Source organism: Stenella coeruleoalba (assembly GCF_951394435.1).
Source record: "Stenella coeruleoalba genome assembly, chromosome: 4".
NCBI lineage: Eukaryota > Metazoa > Chordata > Mammalia > Artiodactyla > Delphinidae > Stenella > Stenella coeruleoalba.
Window position 1 is genome coordinate 80,270,673 of NC_137149.1, and position 18,278 is coordinate 80,288,950.

The 18,278-nt window shown below is 37.0% G+C and overlaps 1 protein-coding gene across 22 annotated transcripts in view; it reads left to right on the forward strand.

Moving 5' to 3' along the window:
- Positions 1 to 18,278, forward strand: part of ADGRL3 (adhesion G protein-coupled receptor L3) — an 867,440-nt gene that overhangs the window by 514,547 nt on the left and 334,615 nt on the right. The window contains exon 1 of one of the 22 annotated variants that reach the window (XM_079920002.1): positions 13,765 to 13,811. The exons of the other annotated variants lie outside the window; for them this stretch is intronic. The gene's annotated coding sequence lies outside the window, so the exon portion shown is untranslated. Of the gene's footprint in view, positions 1 to 13,764; positions 13,812 to 18,278 lie in introns of those variants that run through there. 22 annotated transcript variants of the gene reach the window in all.

Sequence of the window (18,278 nt, forward strand, 5' to 3'; positions counted from 1 at the left end):
AAAGTCTTAATATACCCCTCATTGACCCTCTTATAAATATTCCCAAGTATAATATATATCAGAAATATAGATCTGGTCCTATTAAACTGCCATTTATTAACATTAACAAAGTAACATTGCTGCCAGGGACAAAAAAGGAAACTTAACCTCTCTGCCTTCTTGAAGTTTGCAAGATAAATATGTACTAATTTTAAGTGAAAGTGAACATCAGTAAACTAGACAGGTTTATTAATTTAGCTTGTAGCAAAACGAGCTTGCTCCATTTTCACTTGCTTTCTGGTAGTGAATGTTTTAATCTATGGATGCCATGGAGAAATGCTACATTAGCTATAAAACAGAAAGAGGGCACTGTTCAGAGACAGAACCAATAATATATATAGTGCAGCAAATACTTTTCAAATATTTAATGGCCCTGAATTCAAATAGGCAATATATAGTTTACTAAGCTGAGAGAGAAGATTCATAAAAGACTGCTGCCTTCTCCAAATGCATAAACTTAACTTGGACATGAAATTTTACAGTGGTAGAAGAAACTATATTTGATTTCAAAAATAAGGAAAATCCATTTTCTTAGCACTGCTGCGCACTAGAATTTTGCACTCTGTTCTTCCTTTCGTATTATAAGCATTTGACTTTTACTTTTGCTGCTAAGGAGTTGTAATTTTCCATCACAAATCTCTCCCCTTCTCTAAAATTGGTAGGCACAGTAGAGCATAGATCCTCACCGTGGTCTGATGAATCCATGCTACGTGTGTAACCAAAGAACTGATGCTAAGAGAAGACTTGTGAGTTAAGATGCTATTGCTTGTGACTAGAAAATATCAACTCGAGAAATCTAAGAAATCTAAAACTTACCTCACACTCTCTTTCCAAATGTATGTGTCATTTATTTGCAAGTGGATACCAGATTCTGTGGGCCACATAGTTTTCATATATGTAGCAAACCAGTCAAAATTCACAACTTGAGATTTCATTCAAAACATCATACTTTTGAATCTATTTTTCAAATTTATTGACATTTAAAATAGGGCATCAAACTGTTGTGTTACTCTATTTTCTGAGTGAGAAAAATTAGTCAGTATAAACTGATAAGTAATCTTCTTAAAAGATGATGTAGACCATCTGATGAGCATAAGCTTTTGGAGCCAGATTGTCTTTTTTCAAATCCTGCCTCTATTTCTTACTAAATTTGTGACTTTAAGTAATTAACTTAATTTCTCCTCCTTACACTTTCTTCAGCTGTAAAATGGTGATAGTATACTTACCTTAAAGAGTTGTTTTGATAATTAAATGAGTTAATAGTAAGGGTTTCCACATAGTGAACATTCATTAACTGTTGGCTGTTGTTGCTATAAATGCTTCTTGTTTCAAAATTATGCATTTATTTTCATGTTTTAACATGCCAAAAAATGCAAATGATTTTGTTTCAATGTTCATTATTTTAAAATGGAGCATGATGGAATAGAGTATAGTACTTGTTTTTTTTAAGTAATTAGATATTAACCTAAAATAGCAAATGAGTTTATTAATTAAACATCATATGCAGAAAACTTTTACTTCAGTATAGCAGTTACGCAATCCACATACACATATTATTTAAATTTTTTTCCTTTTATTTTGCCTTTGAAATATGAGTAAAGTTATACCAGTTATTCAAGACCATCATAGATAGAGACGCTTTGTACTGATTTAACAAATTCAGTTTATTGAGTAGCTTCTATATTCCAGGCACTTTTCTAGGTGCTGAGATACAGTGGTGAATAAAATGGTGAGAGTTCTTGAATATATACAACTAACATTCTAGTAGATTAATAGAGCAGGTCGTAATATGAGTGTTCTTGAGGAAATATATAGTTTCTATTTGAAATTTATTTGGTCTTTAATGTTAGATTTTTTAAATCACCTTATGTGGTAGATATAATGATAGCATTTATGTAGTAGATGTAATGATATGTGGTAGATGTAATGTGGTAGATGTAATAATAACATTTATGTAGTACTTACAATTACACCTGTAAACGTGAAATTAAAAATTTAAATAAATACCATCTACATCATTTACTAGATGTTAATTGCTTTTTTGTTTGTTTATAGGACTTTTTTAGTTAAAAAGTGAGAAATTATATATAATAATGTTACACTGATGATAGTTCATTCCTTCATGCTCTAACCAGCAAATTCGTTATGATCCTCCTACAGATAGCTTTTAAGGCAAAATTAACAAACAAACAGTTGGAGCCTAGTTAGTTTAAGCAGACTGTAAAGTATCTTGCCAGTGTCCACTAGAACAAAGAATGAAGTGATCGTTTATTTCATTCTCTAAAACTTGCTTTTCCTCTAATTTGACATATTTTACTAAAACAAAACAATACATTTAGTGAACAGATGTTGGCTGAGTATTATAAAGAATGGAAGGGACAGCACTCTTTATGTTTTGTTTTAACTTTAAATTTAATATTTCAGCTTTGGGTGTCGTACCACACTATACACAGTTGAAAGGCTGCCTGTTCATTATTTCCTTTCTCAACTTTCATCTAGCTAATTTACAACCATCTTTTAAGGAATATTTATTCCTTCTGTTACTGTCTCTCAAAAGAAGAACATAAATTCACAAGGAAAGGAGGGAAGAATATGTTCCCGTTCTTAGGAGCGTATACTTTTTATGTCAAATATTATAACATTGCAGAGCTAAATTCCATTATGAATGCTCTCACCTATGAGTGAGAAAAAAGTAGAACCCTTTCACTATACAACTAACTATGTTTGGCTAGGCCAATGAAATCTTGCTACTAAATTGTTATAGACACGCTATGATGGATACTGAGGAATTAAGAAACAGGAGACTCCCATAAGAAATCTGCTACGTCTACAGTTTACTCTAGGATGCATAATTAATAAAACATGTGTTTTTCCTTCAAGTAGGAAAAAAGTAGCAAATAGTTTTATGTATGTCACCTTTATTTTGTTATACCTAATTCTTCTACCCCTGCATTTCTTCCAGCTCTGTCCAACATTATTGATTTAAGTCAGATGCTAGCTCCTGCCTTTACAGGTGACCAGTGTATGTCTTGTGAGTCAAAAAAAAGTGTCAGAAAAGAAAGGCTGTTGTCTGGAAAGAGATCTTAAATAGATGGCTCTGAGAAGAGATTCTTTAGCAAAAATCAGTGTAGCACTTTTTTTCAAGTTAAGTTATTGATAGTTGTTATTACTAACTTTTAAAAGGTTTTGTTTGTTGAAATCACAGTCAGATATTTTCCTTGTGATCATGCCATCAACTCATTTCCTATGCCTGATAAATATAATTTAGTGGATAAAGCACTATTGGCATTTAGAAAGTAATAGGGATAGCTGAGACTCTATTCCTCACTCAGCTGATGAAACTATTCAACAATAGTAGCTTGCACTTGAAAGATACTGGTTTAGCACTTGGGTTCTTGTGTCAGAGGCCTGGCATTGGATCCTGGGTCTGCCATTTACTATTTATTTAACTTATCTGCATCTAGTTTCCTTTTCTGTAATATGGAAATAATAATACTGTCCACTTTATAATGGTAATGTGACTATTATGTGAATAGTATATGTAAATTATTTTAAACAGTAGACCACCTAGTAATTAGTAAGCACTCAGATAATATTAGTTGTACTCATTATTTTCATCTTCACCTTCTTGTTTGCCAGAGAGTGTAGCACAGAGGTTAAGAGTGCAGGCTCAGAAGTTCAAATAGCAGCTCTACTAATTGCTAATTATATGGACTCTGAACTCCTCATCTGTATAGCAGTGACAACATTCTCAACAGGGTTGTTGTGAGGATTAAATAAGATAATATAGATAAAGTATTCGGCAAGTAGCCTGACATAGCATAAATGTTAACTAAACATAAAAAATCTAAAAATAACGTAAGTTTCAACATTCTTAAGGAGAAATTCCACAGGGATTACAAAATCTTTCTTAGCAATTGATCATAGAAGAAATATTTTGCAGTGTACAGTTGTTTAAGTAGATAGTGAGAGCTACAATGGACTCCATTATAGAGAGATTAGAAGTAGTACCTAAGTGGGATTTTATGTGCCTGTTTACCAAAAGTACTTTGCCATCTGTAAGATTTGTCGCCTTCTCTTTTGTTCACATTATGAAATAAACCATACCAAGTTCATATTTGGAGCCATTTGCCTGTGATTTTACAAGCATGTCAGTGCCAACATTTATTGACCAGCAGTTATACAAGACATTTAGAATCTTATAATACCTGAGTGAATGATACAGATTTCCTTGCCTTCAAGAACCTCTCAGTACAGTTGATCCTTGAACAACTTAAGGGTTACTCTGAGTATAACTTATAGTTGTTCCTCCGTATCCACTGATTCAACCAACCATGGACCGTGTAGTACTGTAGTATTTACTATTGAAATATATCTGTGTATAAGTGGACCTGCACAGTTCAAATTCACATTGTTCAAGGGTCAACTGTGCTTCCAGAAGAAGGATAGAAGGTTAAAATACCAAGGTCCAGGAGAATAGTAAATGAGACCATATAAATGTAATTAACTAGAATAGGTATTAGCAAACTATGGCCAAGGGATAAACATCCAGTGGGTTGTTTATGTATTGACCCATGAGCTAAGAGTATCTTTTACATTCTTAAAGAGTTGTTTAAAAAGAGAGAGAGAAGAAGACAACTGTGTGACACAGCTTGTATGTGGCTCACAAAACCTAAATTATTTACTGTCTGGCCTTTTGCAGAAAGTTTGCCAATCTCTGGACTGGGACATTGTGGAAATCCCCCTCCTCCATAAACTGTGTTGGAATTATGCACTTATTTATTATGGAGCTGGAAAATAAAGTAGTGTTCATGAAGGAATAATTTAGAACCTAAAGATAGGGTTTGGCTTAACTGGGATATAAGGTGTGAGGCATTCTAAGTAGGGGCTACAGAGTGAGTAAAAGTTGAAAAATAAATATAGGTGTGGAGTATATGAAGTAAAATGAATAAAACACTGTGAAGAATATGGTTAACATGTAGAATCAGTAAGACACAAAATTGGAAAAATGTTATAAAGAACACATTTTTGGAGGTTAATCCCTTGTTACTTGCTTCATTTGCAAATATTTTCTCCCATTCTAGGGTTGTCCTTTCGTTTTGTTTATGGTTTCCTTTGCTGTGCAAAAGCTTTTAAGTTTCATTAGGTCCCTATTGTTTATTTTTATTTTCATTACTGTAGGAGGTGGATGGAAAAAGATCTTGCTGAGATTTATGTCAAAGAGTGTTCTGCATGTGTTTTCCTCTAAGAGTTTTATAGTATCTGGCCTTACATTTAGGTCTTTAATCCATTTTGAGTTTATTTTTCTGTATGGTGTTAGGGAGTGTTCTAATTTCGTCCATTTACATGTAGCTGTCCAGTTTTCCCAGCACCACTTACTGAAGAGACTGTCTTTTCCTCATTGTATATTCTTGCCTCCTTTGTCATAGATTAGGTGACCATAGGTGTGTGGGTTTATCTCTGGGCTTTCTATCCTGTTCCACTGATCTATATTTCTGTTTTTGCGTCAGTACTAGTTTTGATGACTGTGGCTTTGTAGTATAGTCTTAAGTCAAGGAGCCTGATTCCTCCAGCTCTGATTTTCCTTCTCAAGATTGTTTTGCCTATTTGTGGTCTTTTGCGTTTCCATGCAAATTGTAAGATTTTTTATTCTAATTCTGTGAAAAATGCCATTGGTAATTTGATAGGGATTGCAGTGAATCTGTATACTGCTTTGGGTAGGATAGTCATTTTCATAATATCGATTCTTCCAATCCAAGAACATGGTATATCTCTCTGTGTCATCTTTGATTTCTTTCATCAGTGTCTTATAGTTTTCTGAGTACAGGTCTTTTGGTCCTTAGACAAGTTTATTCGTAGGTATTTTATTGTTTTTGACGTGATGCAAAACATACAAACAGCTCATGAAGCTCAATATCAAAAAAACAAATAACCCAATCCAAAAATGGGCAGAAGATCTAAATAGGCATTTCTCCAAAGAAGACATACACATGGCTAAAAAGCACATGAAAAAATGCTCAACATCACTAATTCTTAGAGAAATGCAAATCAAACTTACAAGGAGGTATCACCTCACACACTTCAGAATGGCCATCATCAAAAAATCTACAAACAATAAGTGCTGAAAACGATGTGGAGAAAAGGGAACCTTCCTACACTGTTGGTGAGAACGTAAATCGGTACAGCCACTATGGAGAACAGTATGAAGGTTCCTTAAAAAACTAAAAATACAGATACCATATGATCAAGCAATTCCACTCCTAGGCATATACCCAGAGAAAATCATAATTCGAAAAGATACATGCACCCCAATGTTCATTGCAGCACTATTTGCAATAGCCAGGACATGGAAGCAGCCTAAATATCCATTGACAGAGGAATGGATAAAGAAGATATGGTACATATATACAATGGAATATTACTTAGCCATTAAAAAAAAAACGAAATAATGCCATTTACAGCAACATGATCTAGAGATTGTGATACTGAGTGAAGTAAGTCAGCCAGAGAAAGATAAATATCATATAATATTGCTTATATGTGAAATCTTAAAAAATAATAAGGTACAAATGAACTTATGTACAAATCAGAAATAGAGTTACAGATGTAGAAAACAAACTTATGGTTACCAGGGGGTAAGAGGGGGAGGGATAAATTGGGAGACTGGGATTGACATATACACACTACTATATATAAAATAGATAACTAATAAGGAACTACTGTATATTACAGGGAACTCAACTCAATAATCTATAATATCCTATAGGGGAAAAGAATCCAAAAAAGAGTGGATATATGAATATGTATAACTGATTGACTTTGCTGTACACCTGAAACTAACACAACATTGCAAATCAACTGTATACCAATAAAAATTTTTTTAAAAAAGAACACATTTTTGGAAATTTATAGCAATGCATCTAAACACCTGAAATTTATTCAGATGAATTGGTATTAGCATCTTAACTTTATCAAATGCCAAAATCTAAATAAGTAAGGATCTTAAATCTACTTTCAAGAGATTCAATTGACGTGTATATAAGATATATATATATATATATATATATATATATATAATTTTAAAAAGGCCAGTCACAATACTTAAATGGTATATATCTTAAAGATATTATTCTAAGTATTCAGCTATACCAGATGGACTAGCAGGATTTTCTGTACATTCAATCTTTTTTTTTCAGCATTAATTAATTATTTTTACATCTTTATTAGAGTATAATTGCTTTACAATGGTATGTTAGTTTCTGCTTTATAACAAAGTGAATCAGTTATACATATACATATGTTCCCAGCTCTTCCCTCTTGCGTCTCCCTCCCTCCCACCCTCCCTATCCCACCCCTCCAGGCGGTCACAAAGCACCGAGCTGATCTCCTGGTGCTATGCGGCTGCTTCCCACTAGCTATCTGCCTTACATTTGGGAGTGTATATATGTCCATGCCTCTCTCTTGCTTTGTCACAGCTTACCCTTCCCCCTCCCCATATCCTCAAGTCCATTCTCTAGTAGGTCTGTGTCTTTATTCCTGTCGTACCCCTAGGTTCTTCATGACATTTTTTTCCCTTAAATTCCATATATATGTGTTATCATACAGTATTTGTCTTTCTCCTTCTGACTTACTTCACTTTTTATGACAGACTCTAGGTCTATCCACCTCATTAAAAATAGCTCAATTTCGTTTCTTTTTATGGCTGAGTAATATTCCATTGTATGTATGTGCCACATCTTCTTTATCCATTCATCCGATGATGGACACTTAGGTTGTTTCCCTATCTGGGCTATTGTAAATAGAGCTGCAATGAACATTTTGGTACATGACTCTTTTTGAATTAAGGTTTTCTCCGGGTATATGCCTAGTAGTGGGATTGCTGGGTCATATGGTAGTTCTATTTGTAGTTTTTTAAGGAACCTACAATACTGTTCTCCATAGTGGCTGTACCAGTTCACATTCCCACCAGCAGTGCAAGAGTGTTCCCTTTTCTCCACACCCTCTCCAGCATTTATTGTTTCTAGATTTTTTGATGATGGCCATTCTGACTGGTGTGAGATGATATCTCATTGTACTTTTGATTTGCATTTCTCTAATTAATGATGTTGAGAACTCTTTCATGTGTTTGTTGGCAGTCTGTATATCTTCTTTGGAGAAATGTCTATTTAGGTCTTCTGCCCATTTTTGGATTGGGTTCTTTGTTTTTTTCTTATTGAGCTGCATGAGCTGCTTGTAAATTTTGGAGATGAATCCCTTGTCAGATGCTTCATTTGCAAATATTTTCTCCCATTCTGAGGGTATCTTTTGGTCTTGTTTATGGTTTCCTTTGTTGTGCAAAACCTTTGAAGTTTCATTAGGTCCCATTTGTTTATTTTTCTTTTTATTTCCATTTCTCTAGGAGGTGGGTCAGAAAGGATCTTGCTGTGATTTATGTCATAGAGTGTTCTGCCCATGTTTTCCTCTAAGAGTTTGATAGTTTCTGGCCTTACATTTAGGTCTTTAATCCATTTTGAGCTTATTTTTGTGTATGGTGTTAGGGAGTGTTCTAATCTCATACTTTTACATGTAGCTGTCCAGTTTTCCCAGCACCACTTATTGAAGAAGCTGTCCTTTCTCCACTGTACATTCCTGCCTCCTTTATCAAAGATAAGGTGACCATATGTGTGTGGTTTATCTCTGTGATTTCTATTCTGTTCCATTGATCTATATTTCTGTTTTTGTGCCAGTACCATACTGTCTTGATTACAGTAGCTTTGTAGTATAGCCTGAAGTCAGGAAGCCTGATTCCTCCAGCTCTGTTTTTCTTTCTCAAGATTGCTTTGGCTATTTGGACTCTTTTGTGTTTCCATACAAATTGTGAATTTTTTTGTTCTAGTTCTGTGAAAAATGCCAGTGGTAGTTTGATAGGGATTGCATTGAATCTGTAGATTGCTTTGGGTAGTAGAGTCATTTTCACAATGTTGATTCTTCCAATCCAAGAACATGGTATATCTCTCCATCTATTTGTATCATCTTTAATTTCTTTCATCAGTGTCTTATAATTTTCTGCATACAGGTCTTTTGTCTCCTTAGGTAGGTTTATTCCTAGATATTTTATTCTTTTTGTTGCAGTGATAAATGGGAGTGTTTTCTTGATTTCACTTTCAGATTTTTCATTATTGGTGTATAGGAGTGCACAAGATTTCTGTGCATTAATTTTGTATCCTGCTATTTACCAAATTCATTGATTAGCTCTAGTAGTTTTCTGGTAGCATCTTTAGGATTCTCTATGTATAGTATCATGTCATCTGCAAACAGTGACAGCTTTACTGCTTCTTCTCCGATTTGGGTTCCTTCTCTTTGTTTTTCTCCTCTGATTGCTATTGCTAAAACTTCCAAAATTATGTTGAATAAGAGTGGTGAGAGTGGGAAACCTTGTCTTGTTCCTGATCTTAGTGGAAATGCTTTCAGTTTTTCACCGTTGAGGATGATGTTGGCTGTGGGTTTGTCATATATGGCCTTTATTATGTTGAGGAAAGTTCCCTCTATGCCTACTTACTGCGGAGTTTTTATCATAAATGGGTGTTGAATTTTGTCAAAAGCTTTCTCTGCATCTATTGAGATGATCATATGGTTTTTCTCCTTCAATTTGTTAATATGGTTTATCATATTGATTGATTTGCGTATATTGAAGAATCCTTGCATTCCTGGAATAAAGCCCACTTGATCGTGGTGTATGTTCCTTTTAATGTGCTGTTGGATTCTGTTTGCTAGTATTTTGTTGAGGATTTTTGCATCTATGTTAATCAGTGATATTGGCCTGTAGTTTTCTTTCTTTGTGACATCCTTGTCTGGTTTTGGTATCAAGGTGATGGTGACCTCGTAGAATGAGTTTGTGAGTGTTCCTCCCTCTGGTATATTTTGGAAGAGTTTGAGAAGGATAGATGTTAGCTCGTCTCTAAATGTTTGATAGAATTCGCCTGTGAAGCCATCTGGTCCTGGGCTTTTGTTTGTTGGAAGATTTTTAATCACAGTTTCAATTTCAGTGCTTGTGATTGGTCTGTTCATATTTTGTATTGCTTCCTGGTTCAGTCTTGGCAGGTTGTGCATTTCTAAGAATTTGTCCATTTCTTCCAGGTTGTCCATTTTATTGGCATAGAGTTTCTTGTAGTAATCTCTCATGATTTTTTTTTCCTTGCGATATGCGGGCCTCTCACTGTTGTGGTCTTCCCGGTGTGGAGCACAGGCTCTGGACGTGCAGGCGCAGCGGCCATAGCTCATGGGCCTAGCTGCTCTGCGGTATGTGGGATCTTCCAGGACCGGGGAACGAACACATGTTGCCTGCATAGGCAGGTGGACTCTCAACCACTGCGCCACCAGGGAAGCCCCTCATGATCTTTTATATTTCTGCAGTGTCAGTTGTTACTTCTCCTTTTCCATTTCTAATTCTATTGATTTGAGTCTTCTCCGTTTTTTTCTTGATGAGTCTGGCTAATGGTTTATTAATTTTGTTTATCTTCTCAAAGAACCAGCTTTTAGTTTTATTGATCTTTGCTATCGTTTCCTTCATTTCTTTTTCATTTATTTATGATCTGAATTTTATGATTTCTTTCCTTCCACTAACTTTGGGTTTTTTTGTTCTTCTTTCTCTAATTGCTCTAGGTGCAACGTTAGGTTGTTTATTCGAGATGTTTCCTGTTTCTTAAGGTAGGATTGTATTGCTATAAACTTCCGTCTTAGAACTCCTTTTGCTACATCCCATAGGTTTTGGGTCGTCATGTCTCCATTGTCATTTCTTTCTAGGTATTTTTTTACTTCCTCTTTGATTTCTTCAGTGATCACTTCCTTATTAAGTAGTTTATTGTTTAGCCTCCATGTGTTTGTATTTTTTACAGAGCTTTTCCTGTAATTGATATCTAGTCTCATAGCATTGTGTTTGGAAAAGATACTTGATACAATTTCAATTTTCTTAAATTTCCTGAGGCTTGATTTTTGATCCAAGATATGATCTATCCTGGAGAATGTTCCATGAGCACTTGAGAAAAATGTGTATTCTGTTGTTTTTGGATGGAATGTCCTATAAATATCAATTAAGTCCATCTTGTTTAATGTATCATTTAAAGCTTGTGTTTCCTTACTTATTTTAATTTTGGATGATCTGTCCAATGGTGAAAGTGGGGTGTTAGAGTCCCCTACTGTGAATGTATTACTGTCGATTTCCCCTTTTACGGCTGTTAGTATTTGCCTTATGTATTGAGGTGCTCCTATGTTGGGTACATAAATATTTACAATTGTTATATCTTCTTCTTGGATTGATCCCTTGATCATTATGTAGTGTCCTTCTTTGTGTCTTCTAATACTCTTTATTTTAAGGTCTATTTTTTCTGATATGAGAATTGCTACTCCAGCTTTCTTTTGATTTCCATTTGCATGGAATATCTTTTTCCATCCCCTTACTTTCAGTCTGTATGTGTCTCTAGGTCTGAAGTGGGTCTCTTGTAGACAGCAAATATATGGGTCTTGTTTTTTTATCCATTCAGCCAATCTGTGTTTTTTGGTGGGAGCATTTAGTCCATTTACATTTAAGGTAGTTATCGATACGTATGTTCCTATTATCATTTTCTTAATTGTTTTGTGTTCGTTATTGTAGGTCTTTTCCTTCTCTTGTGTTTCTTGCCTAGAGAAGCTCCTTTAGCATTTGTTGTAAAGCTGGTTTGGTGGTGCTGAACTCTCTCAGCTTTTGCTTGCCTGTAAAGGTTTTAATTTCTCCATCAAATTTGAATGAGATCCTTGCTGGGTAGAGTAATCTTGGTTGCAGGTTTTTCTCCTTCATCACTTTAAATATGTCCTGCCAGTCCCTTCTGGCTTGCAGAGTTTCTGCTGAAAGATCAGCTGTTAACCTTATGGGGATTCCCTGTGTGTTATTTTTCCCTTGCTGCTTTTAATATGTTTTCTTTGTATTTAATGTTTGACAGTTTGATTAATATGTTTCTTGGCATATTTCTCATTGGATTTATCCTGTATGGGACTCTCTGTGCTTCCTGGACTTCATTCACTATTTCCTTTCCCATATTAGGGAAGTTTTCAACTATAATCTCTTCAAATATTTTCTCAATCCCTTTCTTTTTCTCTTCTTCTTCTGGAACCCCTATAATTCAAATGTTGGTGTGTTTAATGTTGTCCCAGAGGTCTCTGAGACTGTCCTTAGTTCTTTTCATTCTTTTTTCTTTATTCTGCTCTGCAGTCATTATTTCCACTACTTTATCTTCCAGGTCACTTATCCGTTCTTCTGCCTCAGTAATTCTGCTATTGATCCCATCTAGAGTATTTTTAATTTCATTTATTCTGTTGTTCATCATTGTTTGTTTCATCTTTCGTTCTTCTAGGTCCTTGTTAAATGTTTCTTACATTTTGTCTGTTCTATTTCCAAGATTTTGGATCATCTTTACTGTCATTCTGAGTTCTTTTTCAGGTAGACTGCCTATTTCCTCTTCATTTGTTAGGTCTGGTGGGTTTTTATCTTGCTGTTTCATCTGCTGTGTGTTTCTGTGTCTTCTCATTTTGCTTAGCTTACTGTGTTTGGGGTCTCCTTTTTGCAGGCTGCAGGTTCATAGTTCTCGTTGTTTTTGGTGTCTGTCCCCAGTGGCTAAGGTTGGTTCAGTGGGTTGTGTAGGCTTCCTGGTTGAGGGAACTAGTGCCTGTGTTCTGGTGGATGGGGCTGGATCTTGTCTGTCTGGTGGGCAGGTCCACGTCTGGTGGTGTGTTTTGGGGTGTCTGTGGGCTTATGATTTTAGGCAGCCTCTCTGCTAATGGGTGGGGTTGTGTTCCTGTCTTGCTAGTTGTTTGGCATAGGGTGTCCAGCATTGTAGCTTGCTGGCCGTTGAGTGAAGCTGGGTGCTTGTGTTGAGATGGAGATCTCTGGGAAATTTTCTCCTTTTGATATTATGTGGAGCTTGGAGGTCTTTTGTGGACCAGTGTCCTGAAGTTGGCTCTCCCACCTCAGAGGCACAGCACTGACTCCTGGCTGCAGCACCAAGAGCCTTTCATCCACATGGCTCAGAATAAAAGGGAGAAAAAGTAGAAAGAAAGAATTAGCAGAAGTAGAAAGAAAGAAAGAAAGAAAGAAAGAAAGGGGGGGAGGGAGGAAGGAAGGAAAGAGAAAAAGAAAGAAGATAAAGTAAGATAAAATATAATAAAGTTATTAAAATAAAAAATTATTAAGAAAAAAATTTTTTTAAATGGACTGATAGAACCCTAGCACAAATGGTGGAAGTAAAGCTATGCAGACAAAATCTCACACAGAAGCATACACATACACACTCACAAAAAGAGGAAAAGGGAAAAAAATCATAAATCTTGCTCTCTAAGTCCACCTCCTCAGTTTGGGATGATACGTTGTCTATTCATATATTCCACAGATGCAGGGTACCACAGATGCAGTGGGAACTTTAATCCGCTGCTTCTGAGGCTGCTAGGAGAGATTTCCCTGTCTCTTCTTTGTTCTCACAGCTCCCAGGGACTCAGCTTTGGATTTCGCCCCGCCTCTGTGTGTAGGTCACCGGAGGGCGTCTGTTGTTAGCTCAAACAGGACGGGGTTAAAAGAGCAGCTCCTTTGGGGGCTCTGGCTGACTCACGCCGGGGGGAGGGAGGGGCACGGAGTGCGGGGCGGGCCTGCGGCGGCAGAGGCCTCTGTGACGTCGCACCAGCCTGAGGCGCGCCGTGCGTTCTCACGGGGAAGTTGTCCCTGGATCCCAGGACCCTGGCAGTGGCGGGCTGCACAGGCTCCCCGGAAGGTGGGTGTGGATAGTGACCTGTGCTCGCACACAGGCTTCTTGGTGGCGGCAGCAGCAGCCTTAGTGTCTCATGACTGTCTCTGGGGTCCGTGCTTTAGCCGCGGCTCGCTCCCGTCTCTGGAGCTCGTTTAAGCAGCGCTCTTAATCCCTTCTCCTCGCGCACCAGGAAACAATGAGGGAAGAAAAAGTCTCTTGCCTCTTCGGCAGGTCCAGACTTTGCCCCGGACTCCCTCCCGGCTAGCCGTGGTGCACTAGCCCCCTGCAGGCTGTGTTCACGCCGCGAACCCCAGTCCTCTCCCTGCGCTCCGACCGAAGCCCGAGCCTCAGCTCCCGGCCCCGCCTGCCCCGGCAGGTGAGCAGAGAAGCCTCTTGGGCTGGTGAGTGCTGGTCGGCACCGATCCTCTGTGCGGGAATCTCTCCGCTTTTCTCTCCTCACCCCTGTGGCTGCGCTCTCCTCCGTGGCTCCGAAGCTTCCCCCCTCCGCCACCCACAGTCTCCGCTCACGAAGGGGCTTCCTAGTGTGTAGAAACCTTTCCTCCTTCACAGCTCCCTCCTACTGGTACAGGTCCCGTCCCTATCCTTTTGTCTCTGTTTATTCTTTTGCCCTACCCAGGTACGTGGGGAGTTTCTTGCCTTTGGGGAGGTCTCAGGTCTTCTGCCAGCGTTCAGTAGGTGTTCTGTAGGAGTTGTTCCACATGTAGATGTATTTCTGGTGTATCTGTGCGGAGGAAGGTGATCTTCACATCTTACTCTTCCGCCATCTTCCCCTCGTCCCGCCATCTTCCCCTCGTCCCGCTCAGCATTAATTTCTCAATCTTATTTAAGACAGTAAATCTTATAATAAGACAGTTAAAAAAAAGAAAAAGAAAAAAAAAACAACTACAGTTGGATATTCTCATAGGAAGGTGAGGTGAAAATATGTAGCAGCGGTTCAAAAGCTTAAGCAGTGGCACCTAAATTTGGCTGCACATTAGAATCATCTGAAGCACTTTTTCTGTATGATATTTTTGGTGTATATTTTCTAATAATGAATTCTGAGATTAATTTTGTTTTCTTGTTTATAGTTCCAAAAATCATATTTATATTATTATCTATGCTATTACTGAACACAAAATATTTTCTGCTCTTTGGCTAGTGAATCTAGTTCAGGTTGGTTGGGATATTTGGAAGAGTTCTACAAAGTACCCTAGCACGTAGTAGCTCCTCAGATTCCTAAGCTATTCTTCAAAATGTTGTTTTGTTTTTTTCCTTACTGAATGTAACTGTGGGTTTTGTTGTCCCTTTCTCTTGCACCAAGTGATGATAAAAATTTTCAGTTCCAAGAATAATTCACAAGATCTTAAGAGCTCTGGTGAAGACTGAAAGAATAATGTTTAGTCAAAAGTAAAGTAACTTGACTTCTTTCAGCTTCTGGTTTTTCTCATCAATAAAATTAGGATAGCCATTTCTGCCCTCACAATGCATAAAGTTGTTAAGTGTCTCAAAATATTCACATTACTTAATAATTTGTTTTTAATACTATTGAAACCATAATTCAGGGCTTCCCTGGTGCCGCAGTGGTTGAGAGTACGCCCGCTGATGTAGGGAACACGGGTTCGTGCCCCAGTCCGGGAAGATCCCACATGCCGTGGAGCGGCTGTGCCCGTGAGCCATGGCCGCTGAGCCTGCGCGTCTGGAGCCTGTGCTCCGCAACAGGAGAGACCATAACAGTGCGAGGCCCACGCACGGCAAAAAAAAAAAAAAAAACATAATTCAAAAATTAAGCTGATTTGGGGCTATTATATTAATTCTCTGGCTTCATTTTTCTAATTTGTAAAATACTGGCTGGGACTAAATACCTAAAAAGAACTTTCAGCCCTGGAACCCTGGGAACATTAATTATAAGGTATTTACTAACTATCTGGGACTTTATTTAGATTCATTTTGAGTATTTTATTTTTTTAGATATGCAGAGCTGGATCCATAGAACCTAGTAATAGGCATTAGTGAAAACTATATTTCTCAAGAGCAAATGGATAACATTTTCCACAAGAAATTTGATGGTAGTCAAACTGTTATGCTTTGTGTTTCTAACTTCAGCTTCTCTTAACAATTCCCCTTTCTCTGCCTTTCACTTCTATTCTTGTCTTTTTTTTTTTTTTTTTGCGGTACGCAGGCCTCTCACTGTTGTGGCCTCTCCCGTTGCAGAGCACAGGTTCCGGACACGCAGGCTCAGCGTCTATGGCTCACAGGCCTAGCCGCTCCGCGGCATGTGGGATCTTCCCAGACCAGGGCACGAACCCGTGTCCCCTGCATCGGCAGGCGGACTCTCAACCACTGTGCCACCAGGGAAGCCCTCTTGTCTATTTTTAATCTTTTTATACTAGCTCCTTTGAAAGCATTTAAAAGGAACTTACTGGTGGTAAACTGAATACCAGTTATTGGTAAACTGAAAATCACCACTTATTATAAGCTTCCCTAAGGCAGAGATCAGTTCCTCCCTTGTAACATATTCATAATAGTACCAGCAAATCCAGTTTCTTTGAGGATTAAAGAAAATGATCTACTGGATGACTATTCACAGAGTATATGTTCAGTAACTGTTAGGTATTATGATTGTTATTAGTTATCTCTATATTCACAGCTCTGAGGGCCTCTCACATAAAAAAATGCAGTCAGCGGATCTAATATATAAATATGCATATATAGTCTAGTACTCTCTGAGGGGACTCTGCCTTTGTTTTTTATTTAGCAAGTCTAAATGCCACATGGTTTTTACATAGTGGTGACAAATCATGACAAGGGTACATCTTAGATGAACCAAATATGTTGTTGACTTTAACTGTTACCAATAATAACTTTGAAAATTACTATTTTCACTAGAAGCTATTACCAATAGATTCACAAAGGAGTCAACTAATAGCACCATTTTCTTTTAAATGGCTAAATTAACAGTTTGAAAGATTTTACAGATACATCAATGGAATGGAAAGTTAATACAAAATAAAAGGCAGTCTCATTTTCTGCAGCATCTATAGATATTGTATTTAAGTGCTTAAATTATAATGGGACTAGTGAAAGCATTTTATGAATTATTGACATTTTCAGTCTACACACTCCAGGATGAAATTCATTAGGAGGTGATAATTTTGGAAACACATTATGTAAAGCCATTGTAATACAAGGTGCTTCAGCGGCACTTTTCTTCACTGATGCATGGGTATCATTTGAAAAACATAATTTAGAAGCTGAGCTGCAGAGATTACCCTTGTCTTTCATTAAATAAAGGATTAGCACTTTGTTTACTGAAAGAGACAGATGTCTGTCAGAATTTTTGATATGTAATATACCAAAAAATTAATGAACTTCATAGATCTTTTTATTTCTGTTTATTGAAGTGCTTCTGTATTTTCTTGGTGGATGTGAAATGGAAGAAGAGAGAATTTTCTCTGCTTCAGAATAATAATTAACAGGACATGAGGTATTCAGAACTGGTTTTTTTCTGGTGATAAGAAATATCTCGTTTCCTTGACCAAGAAATGAGGAACCCATTTTTTCTATTATTTTATCTTCTCTGGAGATATGGATTGCATCACCATTCTCAGGCTTGATAGCACCGAAAAGTATGACATTCAGTTCCTTTCTTTGAAAATACCACAGCGCAATTCATCATTGCATGGAGGCGTAAGAAATATTAATTGAGCTCTTTCTGTGTGCTGGGCATTGAAGATGCAGTGATGAATAAGATCAAAACTTGGATTTGAATTCCAGCTCTGCTACTTATTAACAAAATATCCATGCATCTTTGTGCCTGTTTTGTCATTTGAAAACTTAAGATAATGAGAATATCTACCTCATAAGGTTGTTGTGAGATGATTAAATTAGTATCATATGCAATATGTGGCATGTGGTACATACTTAATTATTGTTAGTTTTTATAACAGACACAGTGCCTGAGCTTAGGGAGTTTCCTTTTATGTTATTTATCTCCTCTAAAGTACACTCCTGCTTGGATTTGGTGACAGAAAGGAAACGGAGAGCAAGAATGCAACAAACTGTGTTTCATTGAGTTTACATGTTGTGAGAACCAGTGTATGATATTAGACAAATGATAGGACTCTGCCACCTACCAGTGTTGACCTCGGTCAAATCCTTTTGAGTTTCAGTTGACTTATCTCTGATATGGTAGTAACTAGCACCACATCACAGTGTTGTTTAAAGAATTAAAGCAAGTGATTCATATGAAAACATTTTGTTTACTTAGTACTATACTGATATAAAATATTACTGTGAACTTTTGGTTATCCACTTATAGATGATTTTGTTTGTAGGTAATGCACTGGCAAATTTTCATCAAAGACTGATTTGCTTATTACTTACTTAGTTTGGCTTTCTGCCATCTCCTTAACTGCCCAGCTGGCCTGTGATAAGTGTACCCAAATGTATTTTCATAGTCTAAGCCAAATGTAACCAAGAAAATAATTCTGT